The sequence below is a fragment of the Anastrepha obliqua genome, chromosome 3, assembly GCF_027943255.1.
Source record: "Anastrepha obliqua isolate idAnaObli1 chromosome 3, idAnaObli1_1.0, whole genome shotgun sequence".
Lineage (NCBI taxonomy): Eukaryota > Metazoa > Arthropoda > Insecta > Diptera > Tephritidae > Anastrepha > Anastrepha obliqua.
In genome coordinates, this window is record NC_072894.1 from 2,314,569 (window position 1) to 2,342,260 (window position 27,692).

The 27,692-nt window shown below is 35.5% G+C and overlaps 1 protein-coding gene across 4 annotated transcripts in view; it reads right to left on the bottom strand.

Moving 5' to 3' along the window:
* The window catches only part of LOC129243046 (gonadotropin-releasing hormone receptor), an 84,210-nt gene that overhangs the window by 12,726 nt on the left and 43,792 nt on the right, over positions 1–27,692 (bottom strand). Inside the window, exon 1 of one of the 4 annotated variants that reach the window (XM_054880121.1) lies at positions 14,646–14,664. The exons of 1 other annotated variant lie outside the window; for it this stretch is intronic. The gene's annotated coding sequence lies outside the window, so the exon portion shown is untranslated. Of the gene's footprint in view, positions 1–13,112; positions 13,238–14,645; positions 14,665–27,692 lie in introns of those variants that run through there. 2 more of the 4 variants (XM_054880119.1, XM_054880118.1) reach the window with 2 other exon arrangements.

Below are 27,692 nucleotides of genomic sequence, written 5' to 3' on the forward strand. Positions count from 1 at the left end.
TATAAAGCAAGAATGTCTGTTTTGGCAGGATTTATATTCATATTTTCAAATAATTGATTCAATCATTTAATGTGTGCGATATACATATAATATACATATATACACTAGGTTGCTCAATAAGTTTTGCGGTTCGATAAGAAAAACACAATTTTATGGTTTGAAATGCACAATGCTACTTTTAAGCCTTTTATTATAAACAATAATCTATGCATCGTTTTTGTTCCCTTTTTCCCTGCATCAAAGATACAAAATATTTAATAACTTGTAAGTTAAAACAAAATTAATTTCAATACTAAGGAAAAGTTACTAGACATCAGATAATATACGTACTTCAGAGCTCGTCTAGAGACATTGTACGACACATCATTAATATACTAATACTATTGTTTATTGTAGTACTTAATAATATTAATTGATAATAAATAAACAAATATAAAAAAAAAAAACACAATTTTATGGTTTGAAATGCACTGTATTATTCAGTATAGTCTCTGAGCATCAGTACACTTGTTCCAGCTAGATTCCAATTTATGAATTACATCCCTGAAGTGAGAATCTGGAAGTGCTGAAAAATACGCTTCCACAGCTGTTAAGACCCCATCATTTGATGAAAAACGCTTCCCACGCATGAATTTGTTTAGGTCTGGAAACAAGTGGAAGTCGCTTGAGGCCAAATCTGGTGAATACGGTGGATGCTGCAACAATTTCCTCTTTAATTCATGGATTTTAGTGAAAATGCCCTTTGGCAAGGTGCATTGGCCTGCTTAAAAATATTTATTTTCTTTTGCAGACGGGGTAATTTTTCACGAATTTTTTCCTTCAACAGGCGTAAACGGTTACAATAATATTCAGAATTTATTGTTTAACATACGTTCATATCGAACCGCAAAACTTATTAAGCAACCTAGTACAGTGGCGAGTGTTACAAAAATAACAAAAAATTCGATTTATATAAATAAAATAAATAATTGGCGTACACACTGTTAGGTGTTTGGCCGAGCTCCTCCTCCTCCTTGTTGTTGTTGTTGTAGTGCATAAATATTCCCCTACATATAAGGGGAATGCTGCTGAAGTAACAGTCCTTGGCCGGATATAAATCCGGGTCATTCCGATAACGTAGAACCGAGTGTCGTGGGAACGAGCTCCTCCTATTTGTGATGTGCGTCTTGATGTTTTTCCACAGCATAAAACTTAATATTAATATTTGCCCACAATGATGCAGTTTATACATTTTCGCATGCTCTCGACCAGTTTTTCAATAGTTGAGTGTGAAAGATCACGTCATTCTTTCTGAACTCTTGGCCATAGTTCGTCGACGTTCTTTGGCGCCATTTCGTAAGATGTCGTTTATTTATTTATATTATTATTTGCAATTTCCCTTGATGAGCGACCATTTGCAGTTAATGAATCAATTTCATCTTCAACATTTTTATCAATCTTCCTCATTGCGATTAATATATGAAAACAATCGTTTTAATGTGAACCAAACAGAAAGTTTGACGCCGAAGCGGATTTATATCCGGCCTAAGACTGCCGCTTCAGCAGCATTCCCCGTATATGTAGGGGAATGTTCACGCTGCTTTTTTACTTTTTAATATTTTGTAAACTTGAACTAATACGCTTTATTTCTTAATAAATAAAGCTTTAAATCTGAAAATTTGGTAGCATAATTTTGATAAATTACTGCAAACATTTAGCCAGTTCTGCTCGCCATTGTATGTAGATAAATAAACATCACAAGCTGTAAAGATTGATTGATTTGCTTATTCTGGCATCCGAATTAATGATATGAAGTATTTCCATCCGCGCCGGGAATTATTAGTATCTGCGAAAATCCATAAACATAACGAAAGCCACCCGTGCACATTTTAGTAATATTTAAACAATGAGAGGGGCGGTGGAAATATATTCTTAGTCATGTAAAACGAGGACGTGTTTTTATTTTGTAATAATATTTAAGTTGTTGTTTTTGTTGTTGTCGTTATTGTTGTAGCATCATAAACATTTCCCGTGCATATACATATGATACGAGGAATGCTGCTGAAGTGAAAGTGCATGGCCGAATATAAATCCGGGTGGTTCCGGTTACGTAGAACCGACTGTCGTGGGGACGTACCAGAGTACCCTGCTCGAATCATGGTGCACACGAACGGACGGACAGACTACTTTCAATATTCTTGGTATATAAATACTCATGAAAGAGATATGATAAATTTCGTCAATGAAAAAAGAAACGAACGAACAGCTGAAGGATGTGAGCAAATTTGTGTAATAAACTTTTGCTTTTGTTTGTGTTCTGCTGAAAGTTGAGGAAAAATACTCAATTTAGTTTTTTGAATTAATGAAATATGTTTAATAATTAATGTAAATGTCGTAAAGGCTACTCTGAACAAAAATTAAGAGGGGGCAGCTTCTGCAAAAATGTATCTGCATGCAAGGCATTTGCATATTTCATAGAAATTAAAATATCATTTTTAAACCCATGGAACCAACTAAAATTGATTATTTTTGCCCAAAATGAAAGAGCTTGACTTGCATGATATGTGGATTCAGCCAGACGGTGCCACATGCCACACAGATCGTGCGATATAACGCCTTTAGATTATTTTTTGAGGGGCTATGTTAAAGCTCATGTCTATTCAGACAAGCCTGCTTCAATTATCGCATTGGAAGACAACTTTAAAGCATTTATATGTGAGATACCAGCCGAAACATTGGAAAGAGTATGCCAAAATTGGACTAAGCGGGTGGACCATTTGAAGCGCAGTCGCGGTCAACATTTGCATGAAATAATCTTCAAACATTAAATTATATGGACTGTACTATCGATTTAAATAAAAATTTAATGCATTTTTCTGAATTTTACGTGTGTTTTTTTTAAACACTTTCCTATAGCTCTTAAAACATCACCCTTTATTTTATTATGTATCAATTGAAGAAAATAGTATGCACCTATTTTAGAAGAAAGCTGGTTTGTGCTTAGTGTAGAAGGCGAATATATGTATGTATGTAGGTATTTATTAATAAAAAAATTCACAAAATATTTACTGCTTGTTTCTATCTGTAAAAAATCTGTTTTTTATCATAGTTTGTTTTTAAATATATGGTGTGTCAGTAGCTAAGCAATGCTCTACATATAAAGGCAAGCTATGCTAAGTATATGGCATTCATCTAAGTGTAAGGCAACATAATCTGGGTACTAAATTTTTTTCAGCAAAAATTTCGGTCGCTGTAGCCGAATGGGTTGGAGCGTGACTACCATTCGGAGTACGTAGGTTCAAATCTCCGTGAAGCACCAAAGTAAAGAAAAGGTTTTTTCCCAATAGCGGTCGCCCCTCGGCAGGCAATGACAAACCTCCGAGTGTATTGCATTAAAAGAGTGAAAACACTAAAAAGTACTTCTAAGTTAATTAAATAAAATCATCAGTAAAATTATTTTAGTTTTTAAATTTTTTCACTTCTGTACCTTTCAAACTATAATAATAAAATATAAACATAGGTCCCAAAATATAGAAACCTGGCAACGAAGTAGCGAATGCATGGACTAGAAGCTGCGACTTCGTTATTAATAGGACCTGAAGGCTTTCATGCTATAGGACAACATCATATCATCAAGGAGGAGCTTAGAATCGACTATTAAGACTACGAGATCTAAGCTAGCACCAAACTATGGGGCTACGCCAGACGAAGTCATTACTGGGGGACATAATCAAGAGAGGTTCCGACAACTCATAAGCCTCTTTAAGGAAACACTGAGAATGTTCCCGGGCATCCCCACATCTTTCTGAACAGGCCTGGAATATGGGCCACTAACTCCTGTCATTTCTGCGCCAAATTTCCGGAAACATTACACAGCTTCTTTTCGAATGTGACGGCCAAGAAAGGCACATACGATCAGCCTAACCCAATATTATATTAGTCTTATTGAGAAAGCTGGGCAGGGACACAAAAGACCGTGGGGTAGAAGTGAAAACGTCATTTTCATTCATGTATGGTATAAAACTGTAAATAAAAAAAAAATAATTAAAAAATGTTCAAAAATAAATTAGACGATTAATATTGCGCCACCTTTTACATACGTTCCACATAACATATTTTATATCCACATTTGATAAATAGCCTTTAATAATTCTCAAGCCCATATCAAATCGTTTTCAAACGCTTGGCATTTAAAAAAGAGTTTTTCAAACTTATTCTTAAATAAATATTAAACCTAAATGATCACTATGTGCATGTGTATGGTATCCACTCAGATTCGCAATAACCCATACGCGTCTGAAATGAGTTACAGAAATTTTATTATTTGCAAAGCCAATTGCTGGGATTACTACCACCCCCGCTAGTGAATCTGTCTCCGTTTTAGCACCCAGGTTGTGGTAGATACTGGTCAGTACACCTTCATTCATGCCAATGGTGATGCTATAACTTTCATTTTCATATTTCGGTTGCGTTACACTTTCTTGGGAATTCAACAGGTATGAAATTCCTTTGAGCTGTTTTTAAGTAATCACGCGAATGATAGATGGTGTAAAGCACTTTTTCCCACGGCGGAAATTAAGTTGTACATTCATTTTCATGTAAGTTTTCTCTAACGTATTCTGCGTTGGCAAACTTGCTCAAGCTTTTAAAATTGGTGGCATTTCTAGGTGTCATATTATTCGGGTCATACATAATTCGCTTAGTACTCCAAATACTGTAAGTATCTAAAGCGGTTTGATATACACACCACAGTAACAAGTTTCCCACCATCCCTTATATCAAGTTGTACATTTCTTTCACTGTTGAAAAAATTTAAAAATGATTGTACTCTGCTCCGAAATGAGTATTGTATGCAGCATAGGAAATATATGTAGGTACATACAATGATATATAAATGTGAAATGTATATATACAGTCTTGTCTAATGGAAGCGGGGCCAGCAAAATTTAAGCTGGATGTATCCTTTTCGCCATACACGTGGTGCATTTTGTTAGGTTTGGGAATAAATTGTTGTTTGCACAAAATGAGCTCCGGGCATGAAAAAGGATTTGAAGCAGTGTTCCTGTGTACACTTCCTATAGTTCTAAAAATGTCACGTGTATCGACAACAAAATATATGAAGAAGTCGAAAACATTCATAAATAAATGGGTGCAACGGTATGCCAAAGTAAAAAATGTTGACGACTTTTCCGAACGGGGCCCAAAAACAGTTGATTTGTTAGCATACGCTACACTGGACAGCGCTAGTTTGCTGGGGCGACAGCCCTTGGTCGGGGAAAATCCGAGTCATTCCGGTAACGTACAACTGGCTGCTATGGGATTGGTAGTCTCCCTGGTCTCCTAGGTCGATAACTGCACGATAATGGCGTCGGGCAATGACATTGATGGCCTGTGCTCCAAGGTTAACGACTACCACGCTTGCCTTTCTCGCTTCTAATCCATACTTTGCCCCACTAAATCCACGGTGACCCTTTTTACCACCTGGACCAAGGAAGTCAAACTGTAACTTAAGGTAAAAGTCGATGACACATCAATTCCGACTGTTAACAATCTCAAAATCTCTCCCTTCTCTACGCACACAACCGCAATTGCCACTAAAGTCCAAAATCGCAACAAGGTAATCAAATCACTTACCGGTAGCACTTGGAGCAAAGACAAAGAAATGTTGCTATCGACTTTCCAGACAATTGGCCGACTGGTTCTAAGCTACACTGCGCCTGTCTGGTCGCCTGGAACCAGTGATTCGCAGTGAACGAAGCTACAGACCTACCAAAACACCGCCATAAGGACCGCGACAGAATGTCTAATGATGTTCCCAATACAATATCTTCACGACGAGGCGTGACAGGTAGAATGAGCATAACAAACTGCTCAGCAAGCAGATCCTGCTAGGGTGTTACCGCAGGTCTCACCCATGCAGACACCTGCTCGAGCCTGAACCCCCTCCCAGGCATGTTAGGAGGCACTTCCTCAACTACGCGGACGAGATCGAGAACAAAACAGACCGACAGCTACTGGATCGGATAGTGTACAGACACACAATCAACGATATGCATCGGGAGACTGTTACCACCTTCTTAAACTCCCGACCCCCGAATGCCGCCATCGGAGTCCAACCACCACCCATTGCAGACGAACAGTTCCCACTTCCCCGAGAGTCCGGCGTAACCTTGGCACAACTACTGGATACTGTAGCAGATTAAACTCCAACTTATCCAGAATCGATCCGACATACTAAACATACATATGTCCAGCATGTGAAGGCACCCCGCACGACACTAACCACCATTTCACATGCCCCATCAAACCCACTCATCTAACACCCCTCTCCCTCTGGACCCAACCTGTCGCACTTTTCAAAGAAGACAACGATCCCAAGTATCGAAACCGAAGGTGTATGAAGTGAAATCATCAAAACGCGATTGAAGTGTTGACATGACCTTCACAGTTGCTGAATGCCAGTCCTATTGGAAATCGTTGGGAAAGAGTTAAGCAAAAACTCAAAGGAAAACAAGTATGGCGCTCAAACAGTAATCAAGACAAATTAGGCTAATTTTAAGCTGATTACCTCCACAACTTGCGCAGGAAGTAACACAAAGTAGGATTCGAAGATGTGGAGTCATTATAGCCAATGGTTGTGACTATACATTTTATTGAATATATTGCTTATAATAAATGTTATAAACCCATACATACATACATGCACTTTGCTAGAATAGAAAAGTTCAAATAAAGGGTTTTCCAATAACAGGTGTTACTGGTGAATGGATTGCTCTATCGAGAGATGATTAACGATTTTTTATGGCCGGAATTGGATGGTATTGATCTGGACAAGGTTTATTTGCAACAAGATGGCACTAGGTGCCACACAAGCAACGAAACCATTGATCCTTTACGGGAAAAGTTTCCGGACCGTGTTATCACTCGAAGGGGTGATCACAATTGGTCACCGAGATTTTGTGATTAACATTTTGTGACTTTTTTCTTTGGGGCCACGGGAAAGAGAAGTATACGCCAATAGCCCAGGGTCGATTCAAAACCTCCAAGATGGAATTCGTGAGGCTATCGAGGACATAGGGCAGCCATTTTGCAATTCGGTTATGGAAAATTTCATGAAAAGGATATTGTCCCGTAGTCGTAGCCGTGGTGGTTATTTGCCTGATGCTATTTTCCACTATTAACGGCATACCTTCCTCGTTATAATGAAATAAACATCCGATCATTTATATTAAAAAATATGATAGCATTTTTATTTGAATATCAAAATAACACCTCCGTTTGGAAAACCCTATAGTTTCCAAGTTATGGCGGGCACGCTTCCATTAGACAGACTGTGCATACATATCTATTAGGCCGGGTCGATTTGTGGGGAGACAAAAATATGATTTTCACAGAGCAATGGGCGATTTTTTTGTCTCCCCACAAAAGACACTAAAAGTTCGACCCAAATTGGGGGACATCAGAATTCGTTTTAGAGGTATGGTTCCTTCGGCAAGTTTCTTATTTTGATCCCTAGAATATGATTTTCACAGAGCAATGGGCGATTTTTTTGTCTCCCCACAAAAGACACTAAAAGTTCGACCCAAATTGGGGGACATCAGAATTCGTTTTAGAGGTATGGTTCCTTCGGCAAAGTTTCTTATTTTGATCCCTAGAATATGATTTTCACAGAGCAATGAGCGATTTCTAAATCGACCCGCCCTAATATCTATATATCAAGTGTCTATGATCGTTAAAATATAATTTTATAAGTATAAGTATAAGTATAATTGTATAAGTAACTTCATTCTTCATTCGTACTTGCAGTATTTACTACAACTGATATTCATCATAAAATCATTCCATTTTGTCTAAGTAAGTCATGAAAAGTTCGATTTGGTATGTAAAGCAGAATACATTGTAACAAAATTTAATTTGCCACATAGGTATGAACATACATATGTACGTTATATTTACATATATTGAAGTTTCGGCATTGCTTTACAAACATCGTAACTTTCAAAGGTGAGCAAAATCGTTTTTTGCGAATTTATTGGCATTCATTTTTGGAAATACAGAAACTTATGTACTGACTTGTATATACAAAAAGTTTCATTGATTTAAAGTTAGCGGAAGCAAGCATCCCATTGTAACGATGTGTATTATCTACATGATTTGACGGGATATTAAATTATTTCAGACTGTTCATAACCTTCTGCGGCTGATGTTGTTGTTGTAGCAGCACAAACATTCCCCATACATATACGGGGAATGCTGCTGAAGTGACAGTCTTATGCCGGATATTAGTAAATCCGAGTCGTTCCCAAGTATGACAGAATACATGGTTGCGCCTTCCGAATTCGTTGTGTCAACAAACAAAAGCGAATTACTTGCCTGTGAACAGGAAAAGTACGCGCAAACTATAGAGACTTCCAAACACAAGAAATTACACATGCACACACCAACATTTTTGCTAAGGCGTCACCCGTATAAAAACACAAAAAACTGCATTTGGAGGCTTTCAATTATTTGCGCTTTCACAATTTAACACGAAGCACTTCGTTTTCATTAGTTTGTTTAGTTTTAATCTCACAAATCATGTAATTTTCACAAACATGTAATTTCTCCTTTATTTGTTTTGTTCGTTTGTTTTGTATTGGAAAGGGACCTGACTTCAGACTTGTCAAAATCGCAAAAAAAGCAATTAAGTGTTTCGCGAATGAGCAACTGTTAGTACTCAATTCGCCTTGGGTCGTTCCGGTTACGTAGAACCGACTGTTGTGGATGCGGCTGATGAAAGAGGTTGCATCCTTAAGTACCTCGTGAAGGATTTTTCGAAAAACTTTTGTGTCAAAAGTGTGTGTGTGTAAAAACAGCGTTACAAATCAAATTGATGGAGGGTATTGTTAAAGTCATTGGAATTTGCAACAAGATAATTTTCAGATGAAAAATATGTACCAATTTAAAAAATAATTCCTTTTATGGATTGTCTAACCAACTAAAAATATTACCTTGAAAATTTCTGAGACATTAAAGATTTATTGCTTTCTGTAATCAACCGTCGATTTGGGCTTATTGAATACAATACCCACAATGGATTGACAACTTTACGTTTTACGTTTTTTTGCCACCAAAACTACAAAAATGAAAAAAAAATTGTATTAATGGGGCGGGGGGAGCATTACGTCATACTTTAACTGAAAAATTCGACTTTTTTAGTTTCAGATGATTCTACGACGAATGCCGATTGGCACCGCAGAGCTCCTCTCGAAAAACATATCTCCAAAAAAACTCTGTCATGGGCTTATTTGTCAATATTTTATTATTAATATTTTTTAAAAACTTATTGAAAAGATGTACAATAACATGCAACTAATTTTATTAAAGTATCTTAAGCCATATTTCTGTAAAAAATTCAAATAAAAGTGTTTTTTTTTAGCGCTAAACCCTACCACCCCCTTAAGCGTTTTGTTTTGTATTGAAAATATGCGAAGGTGTGCTTAATTATTTTTAGGCGATGGCGCGTAGACTCGGCGGAAATGTCTTCAAAGTGTTAAGAGGGATTTAATTGAATGATTTAATTAAGTTTATTCTAAAATGCGCTAAAATTATAAATATATAGCTTTGTTTAGCACATTTATTTCTTTTAATACTCGAGTATGCTCGACATGGAACAAAAAATGCCATCATTTCATATCGAGCATACTCGAGATAAACGCTTAAAAGGTTAATATGCTAAAAAAAACAATATAATTGGCGCGTATACTTCTGTTAGGTGTTTGGCCGAGCTCTTTCTCCTATTTGCTCGGAATGGCAAATGGTTTTTTATGAAGATCTTCTTCATGGCAATACACTCGGAGGTTTGTCATTAGAAAAAAACTGTTTCTATCATTTGGGTGTTTCATGCACGGAGATTCGAACCTACGTACTCACGCACCAACCTATTCGGCTAAGGCGGCCGCGTAGCCTCCGTAGCTTAATGTAAAAATGTTAGTTTTTGTGCAATTTTCTTTGAGAAATTAACAAATCCACAAAAAAAAAATTTCTTTCTGTTCAGTAATAAAAAAAAATTCTTCTGGTAATTATAATTTAAATCGTTTTTCTCGATACTTGAATATGTGTGTCTCAAGCAAAAGTATCTATATGAACTATTTACCGAGTCATAAAGTTCATTGCGACCTATTATGCATATTCAACAAGTTCGCGTTTATATGATCCACAAATCAATTCAGCACTCGAAAGAAAATTAAAACCCATTTATCTCAAAATCTTAGTTTTTAAATGCTTTCTCAATTATTATTAAATTATTTACACATATTCAGAAGTGACATGATTATTTTCATTTTTTATTTGATTTTATGTACATAGTGATGTAGTGATGAAGTGACGTTTGAATAAAATTTTACAGCAGAATCACTTGACATTCCTTTTCCACAGCTCTGTGGCCGTTATGCCAACCCTTCTATAGAAAATCATTTACTCGAGCACACTTGTAAGCACATATGTAACGGGTGATTTTTTAGCTATTATATTTTTAAACAGTTGGTTTAAAACGCTAACGCACGTTTCGTGTTTTGTTTCACTGTCAAACATCTTCAGTTTGGTCTATAATTTAACCATGAATCGTCTTACAAACGAACAACGATTGCAAATCATTGAATTTTATTATAAAAATGCGTGTTCTGTTAAGAAAGTTTATCGCGCGCTTCTTCCATTTTATGGTCAGTTTAATCGACCTACTGAAGCGGCTATTCGTGCTGTTGTGATTAAATTTAGAACCAAATTTACATTATTGGACATCAAACCACCAACACACTTACGTAGAGTGCGAACTGAAGAAAATATCGCAGCCGTATCGGCCAGTGTTAATGATGACCATCAATTATCGATTCGTCGCCGCTCGCAGCAATTGGGCCTCTGTTACTCAACAACGTGGAAAATTTTGCGAGAGGATTTAGGTGTGAAGCCTTTCAAAATACAGCTGGTGCAAGAATTGAAGCCAAACGACTTACCGCAACGCAGAATTTTTGGTAAATGGGCTCTTGGAAAGTTGGCCGAAGATCCACTTTTTTATCGAAAAATTGTGTTCAGCGACGAAGCTCCTTTTTGGATCAATGGGTACGCAAATAAGCAGAATTGTCGATTTTGGAGTGAAGATCAGCCAGAAGAATTGCAAGAGCTACCAATGTATCCAGAAAAGGTCACAGTTTGGTGCGGTTAATGGGCTGGAGGTATCATTGGACCGTACTTCTTCAAAGGTGCTGCGAATCGTAACGTAACTGTGAATGGTGAGCGCTACCGCGAAATGATATCCAACTTTTTTTTCCCCCAAAATACAAGAGCTTGACTTGCAAGACATGTGGTTTCAGCAAGATGGTGCCACATGGCACACAGCACGTGTAATAATGGACTTGTTGAGAGGCGAGTTCGGTGAACATTTTATTTCACGTTCGGGACCTGTCAATTGGCCACCCAGATCGTGCGATATAACGCCTTTAGATTATTTTTTGTGGGACTATGTTAAAGCTCATGTCTATTCAGACAAGCTTGCTTCAATTATCGCATTTATATGTGAGATACCGGCCGAAACATTGGAAAGAGTATGCCAAAATTGGACTAAGCGGGTGGACCATTTGAAGCGCAGTCGCGGTCAACATTTGCATGAAATAATCTTCAAACATTAAATTATATGGGCTGTACTATCGATTTAAGTGTGTGTTTTTTTAAATACTTTCCTACAGCTCTTAAAAAATCACCCTATATATGCATGCATACTAGGGATGCTAGTCGCGGAACCCCACTGCCATAATAATAATAATACAAGCTAGTCTCGGGATCCCGGAAAATTCAGTGTCCAAGAAAATGGTGCCAATTTACTTATACAATATTGTGCAAATGGACTTGAGTTCAAAATTGCAGATATCGTGTAACAATAAACGCATTTATTACTTTCAAAAATTCATTATATTATATTTGCATTCTTATTTGTATATTTTCTGAGAATCCTAGATTCACAGTTAGTGGAACTTTTTGCTTTAAGATTTTTCTATATGAATAAATATGTCGTTTTTAAAATCAGTTCATTTTAAATTCTGAATGGTTTTATTTGATGAAATGTTTAAGTATTTTCAGATTTTGAATTTTCACTCATATTAAAAAAGAAGTATCCCAAGATGAGCACCGCCACGAGTCCCGAAATCCCGTGCCTATTTAAAAATTTTCCAAAACCCCGGGGTCAAAATTTCCCGCTAAATTGGCATCCCTAAAACATACATATGCAGCTTTTTAGTTGAGATTAGAAACAAATTTATACAGTTTGCGCTCGCGAAAATGAAAGTGTGGAGTGTAGGGGAGCGCAGGTTTTCGAAATGATTTATATGTATGTATTGTCAGTTAATTTTTAGAGCCGGTGATTATCAGCGCGTATTTTATTGAGCTGAAAAATCTGACGTATCTTACCAACGTTGTTTCATATGTAGATGGTTGTGAGTTTTTATTTAACACTATTTTTCGTGCACACACACATACATATGTGCACATGTATAAGTATATGTATTAATGCGCAATTTAAAAATAAAAACAAAGGAACTCCAAAAATTTGAGGTGTATGTTTCAAGACCGTTTCGGTCGCTATAATGCACGATTCTTTCGAATATTCCACTTGTTGTTTGTACAGTTGGAAAACGCTTTGTCGGCTTAAACACATAGTTAGAATAAACTTGTATTTTTGAGTTTTATTTATTAAATATGCTTATGTATCAACAAACATTGGTAAAATTATTCCACATACAATATTTGCATACATATCTATTATACATGTGTACGTACTTGAGTATGCAGATATGTATTTATTTCTACTTGTTTCAATTTGTATAATTTTATTTAAAATAACACACGGCACTCTAGCCATATACGCTTGCACCATGACTTCTGTATCGAAAACCAAACGGTTTTTCGCTTTGGCGTAGCTTTCGAATATTAATTGCATTCAACCCATTCAAACACCACAATATAAATCTAAGTAATTACGAACTAAATCTGTTTAGTAAGTCAGTTTATATGGATATTTTTCACTTAGGTTGTTAATGCCTGCGAGTTATTATTCATATTCGGATATTAATTTGAGTATTGGTATGTATGAATATCACTTTCACCTATTCGTGACCTTTGGCTTATTAATCTTCGAACGACACTTGCACACTTTGCGTTATGTTTGCGCTAACGGTTTCTAAATATTTCGCATTCTGTCCAATATCAGTTTTTACTCGACCGGTTTGGCGGGCTTCTTTCCAACAACTGAATTCAATCGAAATGACTGAATGAAAGCAATTGAATTCTCACTTGAGCAAACAGCGAAAGCAAAACTAAAGAAATACATTCCACACACGCGGAAAGTTTTCTCTGTGTGAGCTCGTTTAGTCACTGTGAATTGGCATCAGAGCAACACGTTCATACAGGTTGCGGGTGGGTGAGCGCTTCCTGATTCATTCATAAATCAGCGAAGTTCCTGCTCAACCAAAATAGGGTCCACACTCCGTTTCAAGTGTGGATTGAAATCAGCGGCGCGCATGTTAATGTTTGCTACAGACATGTCAAGCGATACTGTTAGCGCAGCAAACTAAGTTTTCCTTGCCTACACCAGGGCGTTTGGTCAATGTCACAGGAAGAAAGCAGCGCATTCCCTAGCGTATACACACACATATTTATATTAAAGCTTTGCCGAACAAAGAGTCAGTAAACGCATCAATAAAAAAAACGAGTTTCTGCTGGCGTCGCATTTGTGTCCGATGGCAAATAATTCAAACAAATTACATAAAATGTTTCCATTTCCTCTTTTACTCTGATTATTCCCGTATAATACCCAGTGGGTACTAACACATTAGTGTTGTAAATTTGACATCGATTTCTTACATAATTACATACATATATAAACGCATACGAGGGAGCTTCATACGTTCCCATGACAGTCTGTTCTACGTTACCGGAACGACCCGGATTTAAATCCGGCCAAGGACTGTTACTCCAGCAGTATTCCCCGTACATGTATGGGAAATGTGTATGATGCTGCTACAACAACAACCCTTTATACAAAAGTTTTTAATGCAGCCAAATCAGAAATGTGCCGTCATATTTGAATGTGTCAGAGCACAGCTACACCTGTATATGTAAAAAATTCACACATATATGAATAAAAGTATAATTATTTAGTTTGTTCTAATACCCATGATTCAGTGACCACATATCTTCTTGCGGCTTTGCGGCTATTCTTCGGATATGGATAACAAAATGTCAATAATGTCGAAAATGATGCTGTTTTCATCTGAAGGCCAAGCTATAAAAATTATATATATATAGGATTGAACGTGTCCGAAAAGATTTTCTTAAATATTCTTTACGTTTACTGAGTTTCATTAAGGCGATTTCTTTATATAAATCTCGCTTACTTTTAATGAATCTATAGTCTTTGGAAATAAACAGATCAGTCCTCCAGTCTGCTTTTGCTTGTGATATCATCAGGGGTGACATTGATTTCCCCTTTCTTTTTAAAAGCAGTCATTTCAAACATTAGGTAAGTAATTACAAAGAGTCACAACAAAAATTATTTTGTATGAAAGTGTCAGTACTGACACCCCATTCCCACTCAAACATGTTGTGTTTCTCATTTCTGCCTACCTACCTACACCTACCTTTTTTTAGAATCCCAGTAAAACGGATTGACGGAGAGTTGTTGCTGTGTTGTGAATTCGCGTCGAACTAATTTTATCTATTTGTCATTCATTCCATTTTTCTATTCTGTTTCCCTTGACGTTCCAGATTTAAAAAATGTTGCAGAAATGGTATTGTCCCAATTAAAGGCCCATATTTTGTATTGTTGGAATGATTCTGAAAGAAAAATTGATCCTAGTCTTAATTTCATCGAAAATATAAAAGCTTTGAAAAAACCAATTTGATTTTCAGGTTCGGCATACACTAGTCCACCCAGAAACAACATTTTTGGCAAAATCCAGCCATTTTTCTCTTTTTGCCAACTTTTTGGTATATATGGACCCGCAGCACTGTGCGTCCTTTACTCTTTGAATATACGAGCAAAAACTTCATTGTTCGCCTCTACAACTCGTCGCCGTTTCTCTTCTTTTCATACTTCATACTTCACTTTTGTCACACTTTACAAAAATGAGTCACACAACATGTTTGAGTGGTAAACGGCGTGCCAGTACTGGCAGCTCACATATAAAATAATTTTTGTTCGGGGTTGTGTGTTTCGACATTTTTATATTTGCCCCTATTGGAGTATACCAACATACCTCAGCGTAATCTTTGTAGTTCTTTAGCTTTCTATGGATGTAAAGCGAATAAAAAAACAGAATATTCAAGTAATGCCCCTTGTTCGAGGCTTGAATGAATTCAAATTAATCTCGATGATCAACCAGATTTATCTTTTTTGTAGATAATCTGTAAGAAACTTTTTGCTCATAGACTAAAAAAATAATAAATAAAAAAAAATATATACAAAATTATTAGCTGTGAAATCTTTTACACAGCCACCACCTTTATGGTTTGTTTCGTCATTTTGAAGATTTAGAAATTTTAATTGATACACTTGAAACCAGTGATTTTTTTAATATCGAAATTATTGAAAAAATGCAGGGTCCTTATCTATAACTTTTAATCAGTTCTTATTCAACTATCATAAAAAGCAGGTGCAGTAAATTGACTCTTTGTCTGACCTTCAATTCACCAGTCTGAGAGCGGCTGTATATTAGCCATGATTGCGATTTAACTAATATACAAGTACGAGTATATTTTGATGGCACCATCTCGGAATCAACATCAACAGTTTCACCTGCAGGGCATACACGTAGAACTACAGTACGTGCTTACATAAATTGCATAAATTTAAATGTATGAGCATATCCTTCGAATACAATTTCCATTTTAAGTTTTAGCACAATTTCTCTTTCGTAAGCAAATTTTTTGCTTCCTCTCTAAGTGAAGTGCTTTTTCCGTTGCCTTTATTTTTCTGGAATTTGTGTCATTCGCCCATTCCAAATACACAAATTCTCTACTGCATTTACTTCTATGTATTTTGTGCGTAGGTGGGCTGGGTTATTTTGCACCATTCGCCTACCTACCAATACCCCTGTATATCCATGTCACTGCTTCGTTGACACAATCCGTGTTCTAGCAGCTGCAATATTTATGTGATATAAAAAGGGGGGTGAGAAAAATGAAATATTTAGCTTCGAAGCATCCTTATCTTTGTTCGTTGGCATCTCCGTTTGACCGTGAAGAACTTTAATTGGTAAACTCATGCGAAGTACCTATATAACTACTTAACCTTGGAAGCTTAGCTGATTCTTTCATAAAACGATTTTTTCTTTATTTATTTTGTTGACCAACAATGCGTTGAGTTACAATTGCTTCAATGTGAAGCGCCACAAGAAAATTTGGACTGCTTTCTGGATTGAAAACTTAACATTCGCTAATACGACGCGGAAGAATTTTCAGTATTTAAGCAGTTTTACCAAAAACTAGATTTGGAAGTAGGGATTGACATGATTTGACCACTTAACTCTCCCGCATCCATACGAGGGCCATTTGAAAAGTCCGTATAAAATTAAAATCTACTCAATTGTTTGGTGTTTTTTTTATATTTTTTTCTTGTTGTTGTTGTTGTTGTAACATACATGTGTTCGAAATGCTGCTGGAATCACAGTCCTTAGCCGGTGTATGTGTGTTCTCCCAAGAGATGCTACTAACTAAACATAACCTCGATAAGCGCCAGTAATGCCATCTCCCTGACTTTGCACGGACTTTTCAAATGACCCTCGTATTAGCAACTTTATTATATTATGAATCTTGGATCGTGAATTTGCTCATAGCAAATTTCCTATATGTATGGTATGTACGTATATCAGCGTGACCGGTGCTTTATAAAAATTGTCGATTAGAAACAGTAGGGCTAGAGAATAATAGGACAAAGGACTCCCAATCAATACTCTATCATAGATTGAAGTACTATTTATTGTGTAATAATTTAGCATAATCGTTATAGTAATTTATCTTTAAGCGCATTTTACTAAAAAGTATGTATTTTTTGTAATTCTTCTTCTGTACCATTTAATTCTAGACATAAATAAATAAATATTGGTACAGTTCCCAGCCTTGAAATCCAACGTAGAATGTCTCTTTCCAACAAAAGCTACTTTGAACTAAGTAAGCAATTGAGTAGTAGAAGCAGATAATGTTAATGCAATGAGAAGGAGCAAATGTTAAATGAGCTTTTTTCGAGTACTAATTTGTAGATTCATATTAAGGAATTTTCAAATTCAACTTTCCTCACTAGTGGGGGATTGCAGATATTTACCACGCAAGTGGAGGGTTTCTATATTTACTTACCACGCCAATACTGATCAAAGATAGCCAGGAAACTGCGATTAAATAATAAAAAAAGTTTTAAAAAAATATATCTATACTAGCGGACCCAACAGACTTCGTTCTGTCAAATAGATTTTGAATGTGACAGTTTATATTTCGACCTTAACACGTTTTTAGTCAGGTCAGCAGAGCCATCACACACACCCTGTCATCGTGGTGACGGTTCTGTTCAGGATAATTAAAGAAAAGGGTCAGCTCGGGTGACCTAAGTATCTTCGCTTCCACGAACTTTGGCCACCCTTTTGGGGCCCACTAAAACCCCCAACTGGGATGTTTGCCAGAGGGCTTCAAACTACGAAGGGAACTTAAGGTTCAAGCCTGATTGAAAAATAATCTAAAAGGATAGCGGGAACCTAAAGGTGACGAATGTTTATAAAGTGGGTGCTTCAATGACAAAACATAGAGGTAATTAATAATTTATTATTATTATTAACCGATATAATAAAAAATAATGAAATAAAACGTATTCATATAAGTATTTTCAGTAATCGCTTTATTGTAAATCAAGTGAATCATAATTATTAACAAAAATCTGTTTTATTTTTATTGTAGGGCTTTATGATGGTTGGTTCGTTTTTAATTTACCATTACCCGTCATTCAGCGACATTTTGACTTTTCGTTAAAATGGAAGACTCGAAACTAGTTTTCCGCCCCTGCGTTTTTCACTAATCCTACTCAAATAATGTTTCGCAACCGCCCTAATATAAAAGAATAAATACATATACATATACGCTTAAAAATACCACATTATGGAAATAATAGAACATATTAGATGAGTTAAACGCATGTCTCAAGTAGATATGTATGTTTGCTTGCGGTTCACTTGAAATTCTCCGAAGGACCTTACAAACCTACCTTAGGAAAAATGTGATAAAATGCTGACGGCGACAATCATACTTGTCTAATTTTTCCATTGATTGCAGCATTATTTTGTAAATTGATCTTATTCGGAAATGAACTGAAATTCAGCAAAAAGCTTTCTTTTAAAGATGATTTCTTATTTGAAATTAATAGCGTTGTGAATGTGCGTATATACTTACATACATATGTATGTGCAGTCCAGTATTTAAGGGGGGGGTAGGGTCACAAAATCGAAATTTTTTTTCTTCACTCATCTTATAGTAAATCATTTCAAGAATGTTGTGTCAAAATTTTAAGTGGATCGGAGCAGAACTCTCAAAGTTATAGCCTTTGTAGGCACTCTACCTCGAATGCGGAGCATAGATAATTTCTCAGAGTCATTTTTTCAAACGCGTTTTTCCCGAAACGACTTCTTAAAAGTCGGTGCCAATCACAACTCCGAAACTATTCAACCGATTCTTTTAAAATTTGGCACACGTTTTCTAAATCAAAAATACCTCCCCCCTACACTGTTTTTTTTTATTTTTTGTTTTTTAAGGTTGTTTTTCACTTACAAATATGGCGAAATTTTTCGCCAAAAATGCTCGTTTTACGTTTTTTTGCCACCAAAACTACAAAAATGAAAAAAAAAAAAAATTTATTAATGTAGGGGGGAGCATTACGTCATACTTTAACTGAAAAATTCGACTTTTTTAGTTTCAGATGATTCTACGACGAATGCCGATTGGCACCGCAGAGCACCTCTCGAAAAACATATCTCCAAAAAAACTCTGTCATGGGCTTATTTGTCAATATTTTATTATTAATATTTTTTCAAAACTTATTGAAAAGATGTACAATAACATGTAACTGATTTTATTAAAGTATCTTAAGCCATATTTCTGTAAAAAATTCACAAAAAAAGTGTTTTTTTTTAGCGCTAAACCCTACCTCCCCCTTAAGCGAGTATATTGTTTTTGTGTGTGTGGAAGTTGTTTTTACCGAACAGATATTCTAATTTCAAAGCGAACGTTTATTCTTTCAGCTCACGTAATTATTCGACCCACGTGTGTGGGTGTGCACGTCCGTATGTATTCATGTCTGTCGGTTAGGAATGGGATTTAAAACCAAATATCACGAAATTGTGTGATACTAACGAGCATTACATGCACACATACTTGCATAAAATATAACTGTTGTATTGTATATTGTACGTCCTTGCAAATTCTTCATATGGCTTAAAAGAATACTGTCTGATGTCTTACACTTTGTGACAAAATGCATTAGAAACCACAAATTTGACAAGTGCTTTAACAAGATTGGAAGTTTCTTAATATTTAAGGCATCTGGCGCGTGTTTATTCTCAATCAAGGGCACTGAAAAAATGTGAATGTGAACACTGGTTGTCTCAAGGGACGAGCGTGCGGATTAAATTTTCCTATGCGTGTGATGATGGGGATCGCCGTACTGAGTTTCCTAACGGTTGTACGGTGGATATTTCGAGCGTGGTTGTCTTGAAAGGCTTAAGCGGTATACTTAGCCTACAAAAGGGAAAAAGACAAAAGATGTAAACTCTTCATTACACGTGCAATTTCGATAACAATGGTAGCTCTCGTTGTTGGTGTTGTTATTGCAGCAGCTCTATTAAGTGCTGCCTAAATCGTTTGGCAAATTGAGTATTGCAGACCCACCAAATTTATTGTTTCGTCGGTGCAGGCCATAGAGTAAAGGTTGTTGATGTGAAGAAATGTAAAGAGCTTCTTTACATACTTGCAGAGCTTCTTTACATACAGAGCATAGGATTTAAACATTACATGAATTTATATGTAAATCGAAAGTACTGTGGACGACAAATTATTTTTATGAAAGGTTCGTATTACCTGCCCAAGATCGTCTACTATTTGAAATGAAACGTTAACTATCACTTAATATTTCAAATTCTATGCCGGCTTCGAACCCGGAAGCAATGAATCATGCTAGATTTTTCGGGTTATTTATGTATATTGGAAAGAGCGCAACTCCAACAGCGCCAATAGAAAGTATTCTCAACTGGCATCCAATCACACTTGTAGTAAAAAACTCAGCCAAAAGATCTGCTCTAAAACTTAGGATATCAGGACAATTCTGACAGAGGCTTTCTGGTTAGAGCAACATTATGAATTTAAATGGAGGGTCAGACTACGTAATCCCTCAAGTTGAATTTGGTATGGCTTAACTCATTCAAGTTATGGAGCAAAATGGATGAAAGAGAGACATATTGTATTATTCATACAAAACTGACAAAATTATGCTAAGGACTTGGAGTACGAAGACTACAAACTTTTTATTTTATCACTCTCCATAAAAAACTGGAAAATATTGATTGGAGTACTGTCTCACCACTCATCACGCAACCAAAATGAGATTGGCCGATAGCGATGCATGTAAAACAACGAAGCGAATGCTAGGGGTACCGCGGAGCGCCTACTTTGCCACTGCCCTGCTCCTTATAGCACTCGACAAATGTGCCTAGGATCAACATATTTTTCATCCTTAAATGATATAGCTTACAAAAGACTGAAAAGCTTGCTAAAACTTGCGAAGACATGCATTCAGGATTATATAATAATAATTCAATCCCAAATATGTACATAACACTGGTAACCCAGCGAGCCTAGAGGTCTATATATAATATATAACTGGCGCGTACACCCTTTTTTGGGTGTTTAGCCGAGCTCCTCCTCCTATTTGTGGTGTGCGTCTTGATGTTGTTCCACAAATGGAGGGACCTACAGATTCAAGCCGACTCCGAACGGCAGATATTTTTATCAGGAGCTTTTTCATGGCAGAAATACACTCGGAGGTTTGCCATTGCCTGCCGAGGGGCGCCCGCTATTAGAAAAATGTTTTTCTTAATTTGGTGTTTCACCGAGATTCGAACCAACGTTCTCTCTGTGAATTCGGAATGGTAATCACGCACCAACCCATTCGGCTACGGCGGTCGCCTAGAGGTCTAAGTGAGATATATTTTACAGATCACCCAGCACTACCTATCCTAACTTTTATTGGAAAGAGTTGTATCATACATTGGCTCTTCTTTCAGTGGATTTAATAGGACGGAGCATAAGGCTACTTGCTGTCAAGAAGTAATCGAGTAGTTTTGAACAAAATTCAAGCAACATGTAAAGAAGTATTGAAATGAAGAATGTTTGATTACAAGATTTAGCCATCCGAAGAAAATTGTGAAAGTAACTTTGGCTGTTACGTCACAGAGGATTTGGCAGTCAGAAAATGAAAGGAAATCAGTCTTCCAATCAGTCGTGATTTAGACGGCAACGAAGAAACATGCGTAGTGGCTGTGTTAATGTTTTCGTATACCACCAACACAATCTCAGTTTTTTCGTGAACAAACCTCTGTCATATACCTTATTATATCAGCAAATCAGCTGATTCCTTCGAATTCGCTAAAAGCCCATTAACAATTTGGTTTTGGCCACACCTTTGCATTCTGCACATCGAATATTGAATTGAATCGTTCGCTTGGTAGAAGAAGCAGATCTCCACGCACAGTTTGGCTGGTCCGTCAGAGTACGAAAGCCAATGGCAGATTTTTAGTTTTCTCAGCATCTACTGAGGCATAGTTTAAAAATAGGGGTAAGCCATTTAAATTATTTATTTTATAATCGCGAAACTTTAAAGGTTACATGCAGTCTTATAGATGAACTTAAAACCAATTAACCATCATTTATTTTTGTAAAGCTAATACACATGTACAATTAAAAGAATAGAATTTAAATTTAGTTTTTTCCGAAGAGTAATCAAAAGCTCAAGAACTTGAGCACAAATTAAATTCTTTCAAGGGTCTTAGAAAGAAAATTGTTCTAACTGCCTTTTGTAATAATGGATTCGAGAATACCCACTACGGTTTTTTCAGTATTTTAGTAAATAGCGAATTATTAGTTTTTAACTACTACGTAAATGGCGGGATGAAAATCGACAAAACACTAGGATATCCCAGAGATCAGTGTTTGTATTTATATATGTACTAGTGTATATATATTATATATATATATATATATATAAGTGGTGCTTACACGCGTTTTGAGTATTTGGCCGAGCTCCTCCTCCTATTTGTGGTATGCGTCTTCATGTTTTTTTACAAATGGAAGGACCTACGGTTTTAAGCCGACGACCCCGAACGGCAGATATTTTTTATGAGGAGCAGAAATACACTTAGAGTTTTGCCATTTCCTGCCGAGGGGCGACCGCTATTAGAGAAATTTTTTCCATTTTAGTGTCTCATGCACGGAGTTTTGAACCTACGCTCTTCCGAGAGTCACGCGCCAACCCATTCGGCTTCGGCGACCTCCTTTTGCATTTACCCGTTATAGTCCGACTTAAAAGTGTATTTCGACAGGAAGTTGTACTTGTCTGTACTGTTGCTCCGGTAGCTTCTTATTTTTATTTTTAAAGCCCCTTTCTGGTCTAGAGACGTGAAAGTTGAAGGCGTTGAAAATGAAGAAAAACAATCGGTATTAATTGAAAATAGTTTTTATTCATTAGATCAGTTCTTCTTTTACAAAAAAAAAATAATGAAAAAAATTTCAATGACAATAATAATGTCTTCTCCTGACGTAACACATGCCACTGGCGTAACTGATTGGGCTGCTCAGGTACGTTTGAAAGAAAAAATTCGGTCGATTATTCATCAGGAGATATGTCGCTATGGTGGGTAGCAGATTTACAAAAAAAAGTGTCTAGAGATTTTTTGTCTGTTTATTGGAAAAACAAAAAAAAAAAGGATTTTTTCGAGTTCTCGCTCTTAAAAAAAATAGAAAAATTGATTATAAAATTATTTATCTGCTACGCGCGAGAGCCACAAGTCTACTCAATAACATATTAAAAATTCAAATCAATCGGTTCAGTACTTTTTGAGAAACTACCAACGTCAACTCGGAAAAAATAGTTTCGAGAAAAACATGGTTAACGCGCTTATACCTGGGCGTCGCACAGTGGTGCCACAGCGGCCAAAAATACAAGGAGTCATTCTAGAACTTTGAAAATTTGCAGAAATCACTTTTAAGACAATTTAAACTTCTACTTAAAACATCAAAAAAATCCGCCCACTTTTACGCCTACCTCCCACACAACCTTAACAATAAAGTAGCCATAACTTCCATAAAATTAAAAAAAAAATAACAAAATTTTGTATACTTGTATTTTATGTAATTCCTAATATTGGGTAATAATTTTGTAAAAATCTGCCCCCTCTTACGACCACCTCCCATACAATACTAACTTAAAAAATGATCTAACTGGCATAGGTCAAACTTTAAAATTTGGTACATTTACGTTTTAAAAAGTTTTTAATATTTGGTGTGAATTTCAAATTATTCCTACTATTTTGACGCCTACTTTTCATAGTACTGCAATAAAAAATTTTTTTTTTTCAATCTTTTAATAAATTTTTTACATCATCATGGTATTCCAATTTCTTTAACTGCAATTTTGTTCTAGATGAATTAATATATGGATCAGATGATATTTGAAGATGATGCATCACATCTTCATTCGTAGAAATGCGGGAACTTTTACGCGAATGAAATTGCCGACAGTTTCTGTAATTCTTATTCATGGCTTCTTGAGCTTCTTCAGATAACATTCCTGTAAAACAAAATATTAATAGTTATGATTAAATATAAACATTTATCAAACAATAATATAGCAAGAAAACATACCTATTGGCAATATAGTCAGATACAATTTTACTGCCATGAATCAAAACTTTATGTACAGTAATGGGCATATAATACCACGCATAAAGTTCTACATATAATTTTGCAGTGTCCACGCAATAGACGTGAAACTTGTTGGTATCTATAGCTTTCCTACTATTTATGGTTTTTAAAATAATTTTAAATCGGTGAATTAAATTTTTATTAACACCAGTTATGTCAGCCGTTGTTTCTGGATTTTCAAAAAATCTTCGAGAAACATTTCCATCATTGGTTGTACCCATACCCTGCATAACAATATCAACTTTTAATCCCAGTACTGATCTAAAATTTCTTTGAATTTCTTTTTTAGTTTCTTCCTTCTGTTCTTTTGTATGTTCATTTGTCCTCCATGCTGCAAAATTTTTATTATATGCGATGTGCAAAATACACTCCATAAATTTAATTCTCGCATGAAGCGGAGAAATTCCAAATTTCAAAGATTCAGCTGAATTTTCTCTTAAAATCACAGCATTTAAATCGTTCATTTCAGTGGGCTTTGCTCCACATATAAAACAAACTGCCATAGAGGAGCTTTTACTAACAGTTTTAGCAACTTTCCCATCTATCATCGTCATCGCTAAACTATATGATATTGTAAATTTCCTATTAAACACCTCAATTTCAGAATTTTTCAAATTTTGAATTTCATTATTCATTCTATTTACTTCGCTATTTATAACATTTGCGGTTTCTTTTACAAATTCAAATTTGATAGGCCGGCAAAGTCTAGTTGAAGATGGATCTGAATTACTTGGCTGCTCAATATTCAAAACGTTTTTATTTATCGTATAAAGCCGTGAAAGCCATTGTTTATTATCAATTAAAAACCTGGATTTAATGCGCGCACTTTTGTTTCACTTTAATTTAAATTTTGGATAGAAATATTTTATTAAAAATTTGCGAAAATTAATTATATTTGTCTCAGACAAATTATAATTTGCTGATATGACACCAACAACAACGTCAATATCTTTATCCCTATCGAACAATAGTTCAACAATCGCATTATAACGAATATTAGATTTATCCATAACTTTAATAAATTTCTAAACACTTTATATTAAACTTGTATTAACTGTCACTGTCACAAAGATAATAATGCAAGCATATTTATATTTTAATCCATAACGGACAATTGATGATTCACCGCCAACTCATTAAGAACTCACTTCTGTGTACTCTCCCACCACTCGCTTTGGCGACAAGACTCACTCCGACTATTGCACGTAAACATATGCATAGCGCGCAGTGTGAATTTCGCGCATGGTTGTTTGTGGTTTTTGTTGTGTATAAATCGCTGTGCTAAGCTGTGCTATGTCTTGTTTTCTTTAACTTTTAGCTGAATTTTCAAGCTTTAATTTGATATAAGTCTTAATGCGGTGCTCAGCGGTGCAATATATTTTCTAGTCCTTTGAAAATGATAAATGTTCATTTTTTTGGGCTGTATATATGCTACATGCAACTTTTTCCATTTTTTAGGAATTTATTTTTTTTTTTTTTGTCATTTTTAATAAAGAAAAATGGTTCTTACGAATTGCATTTTTAGAAATGTTGTGTGATGTTTCATATGTAAATAACAAGCATTCAAATATAGCACTTTGAACTCCCATATTTCAAGTATGTTGTCATACCTTAACTTTGACATACTGTGTACAGAAAAATAATAAAGATTATGGTCTAAAATTTTAAAACAACAATTCTTAATTAGTTGTTAATAAATTTTGAAAATTTCATGCAAATCGAACGATGTGAAAAAAATTGATTTATGGCCGCAGTCTACATGAAAAGTTCCCACTGTGCGTCGTACTCCAAATCGGTCTCGTTTTAAAGGACTGCAAGTATATTTTTGAAAGTATAAACTATCATAACATGACAAAAAAAATTCGATTTTTTCGAAATTCTAGACCAGAAAAGTGCCTTAATTGAGTTAAATTATTTTTATTTCAAATCGCTGGTTTGACATGACTTCTTTCGGTGCATTTCGTTAAAATTTATTAATTGAAATTTCATTATATTTTTTTAGTGTTTTATCTTGCATGAGCTCGGCTTGGAAATTAATTAATTTCGGCAAACATTTTCTTTTACTGTTTTTTTTAATAAGCTTTATTTAGGCATGACTTGGAGTTTAAATTCATTTTAACATGAAACTTTTCTTATTTTGGCGACTTTTTTAATTAATTTCAGTTACCTGACATATATTGGTCTTACTTTTTTATATTGGTTTATTTTTTCCCCAATAGGTCTAGACGACCTCGAGGAGCCATTTTGCGACTTGAAATTTATTATTTAACTGGAAAGCGAGTTATAATTCAAGGCAAATGTACAAAAATGTGGGCGCAAAATTCTATTGCCGGGAATCAATTTTAGTTTTATTGCGGCAAGCAAACAGGAACATACAATTCACGGACAATTCCGTTTTGACTTGCTAAACGGATAGCTCTCAAAATCACCAAAAGGATATTGTATGCGCCGTAAAATATGCAATATTTGACTGACACAACTCTTATGATTCGAAACGTCACGTCCTTTACTTATGTATTGTGTGTATGTATGAAACCACTATTGCTCGCAAAAGCTCAAACTGGCGAAATCAAAATTGAAATAAGTTTGCCAATAACAGGGGGAAGAAAGTATTGAAGCACTACACATTAGAATAGAGCATTTTGCACAAGTAATAAAAAATATGGCATTCATAAATGCGATTCTTCATATCTTATCGAAAAAACAAAAACCTGTTTCGCAGCTTTCAATATATGTATTTGTAAGTATCTCATTTTCGCAATAGTAACATATACATACGTAAATACATATAAATATAATATTAACCTTTGAAAAGCAATTCAATGTCAGCCTGGTACTTTTATAAAGTTGTATAAGCACTCATGCACATATCTAAAAATATGTGCATACATACCTGCGTACATAAAACCGCATATATCTGCGCATACATCAATATTAACACACATTCTTAATCTTGTTTATGTTGTTCGTACAAGAGGGGAACCGCCTTTGTTATGAGAATAAATAGATTTATTTTCTTTTTATTTTTCTGGCAGGTCTTTTTCTGCCCTTGGCGTGTTATTGTTTCTTTAGTTTGATTTTTGTTCTATTCTTTTATTTTATTTTTTTGTAAATTTCGCTCATCACATTATCCTCGTTACATTTGTTTACAAGTGTCTATTGCATAGATACCAGAATCTCGTGTGTAGCATCAATTCAGCATCCTAAATGTATACTACACAAATACCAACTTAGATATTTGCCCGCTGTGCAACTGAAATAACAATTTAACATTGCCCGAGCAAATCGGCTTTGACAGGTTCACAAAACTTTTGAACTTCAAGGATGTTGGGACACTGAGGGGAGTCGTGTCCGAACAGCTATCAATAAAAGGTCAGAAATCAACAAAAATTTGACGTTGATGATTAAGAAAAAGTCTCAGTGTTAGATTTATCATACAATGTTCAAGTCTTCAAAGTCTGTATTGATATGGGATAGGAGACGAGAAAAAAAAACAATACACACATGAATCCTTTCTTCGCATTTGACATAACAAATAAAGTCAAAAATAAAGTCAAAACAAAAATCCAAATACTCGAGTTCAAAAAAGAAATTTTACGTGTACAATTTGACCGATTACAACAAAAGAAATGAAGAAAAAATATTTTTAAAGTTTTTTAAGCGTGTAAATCGGGCTT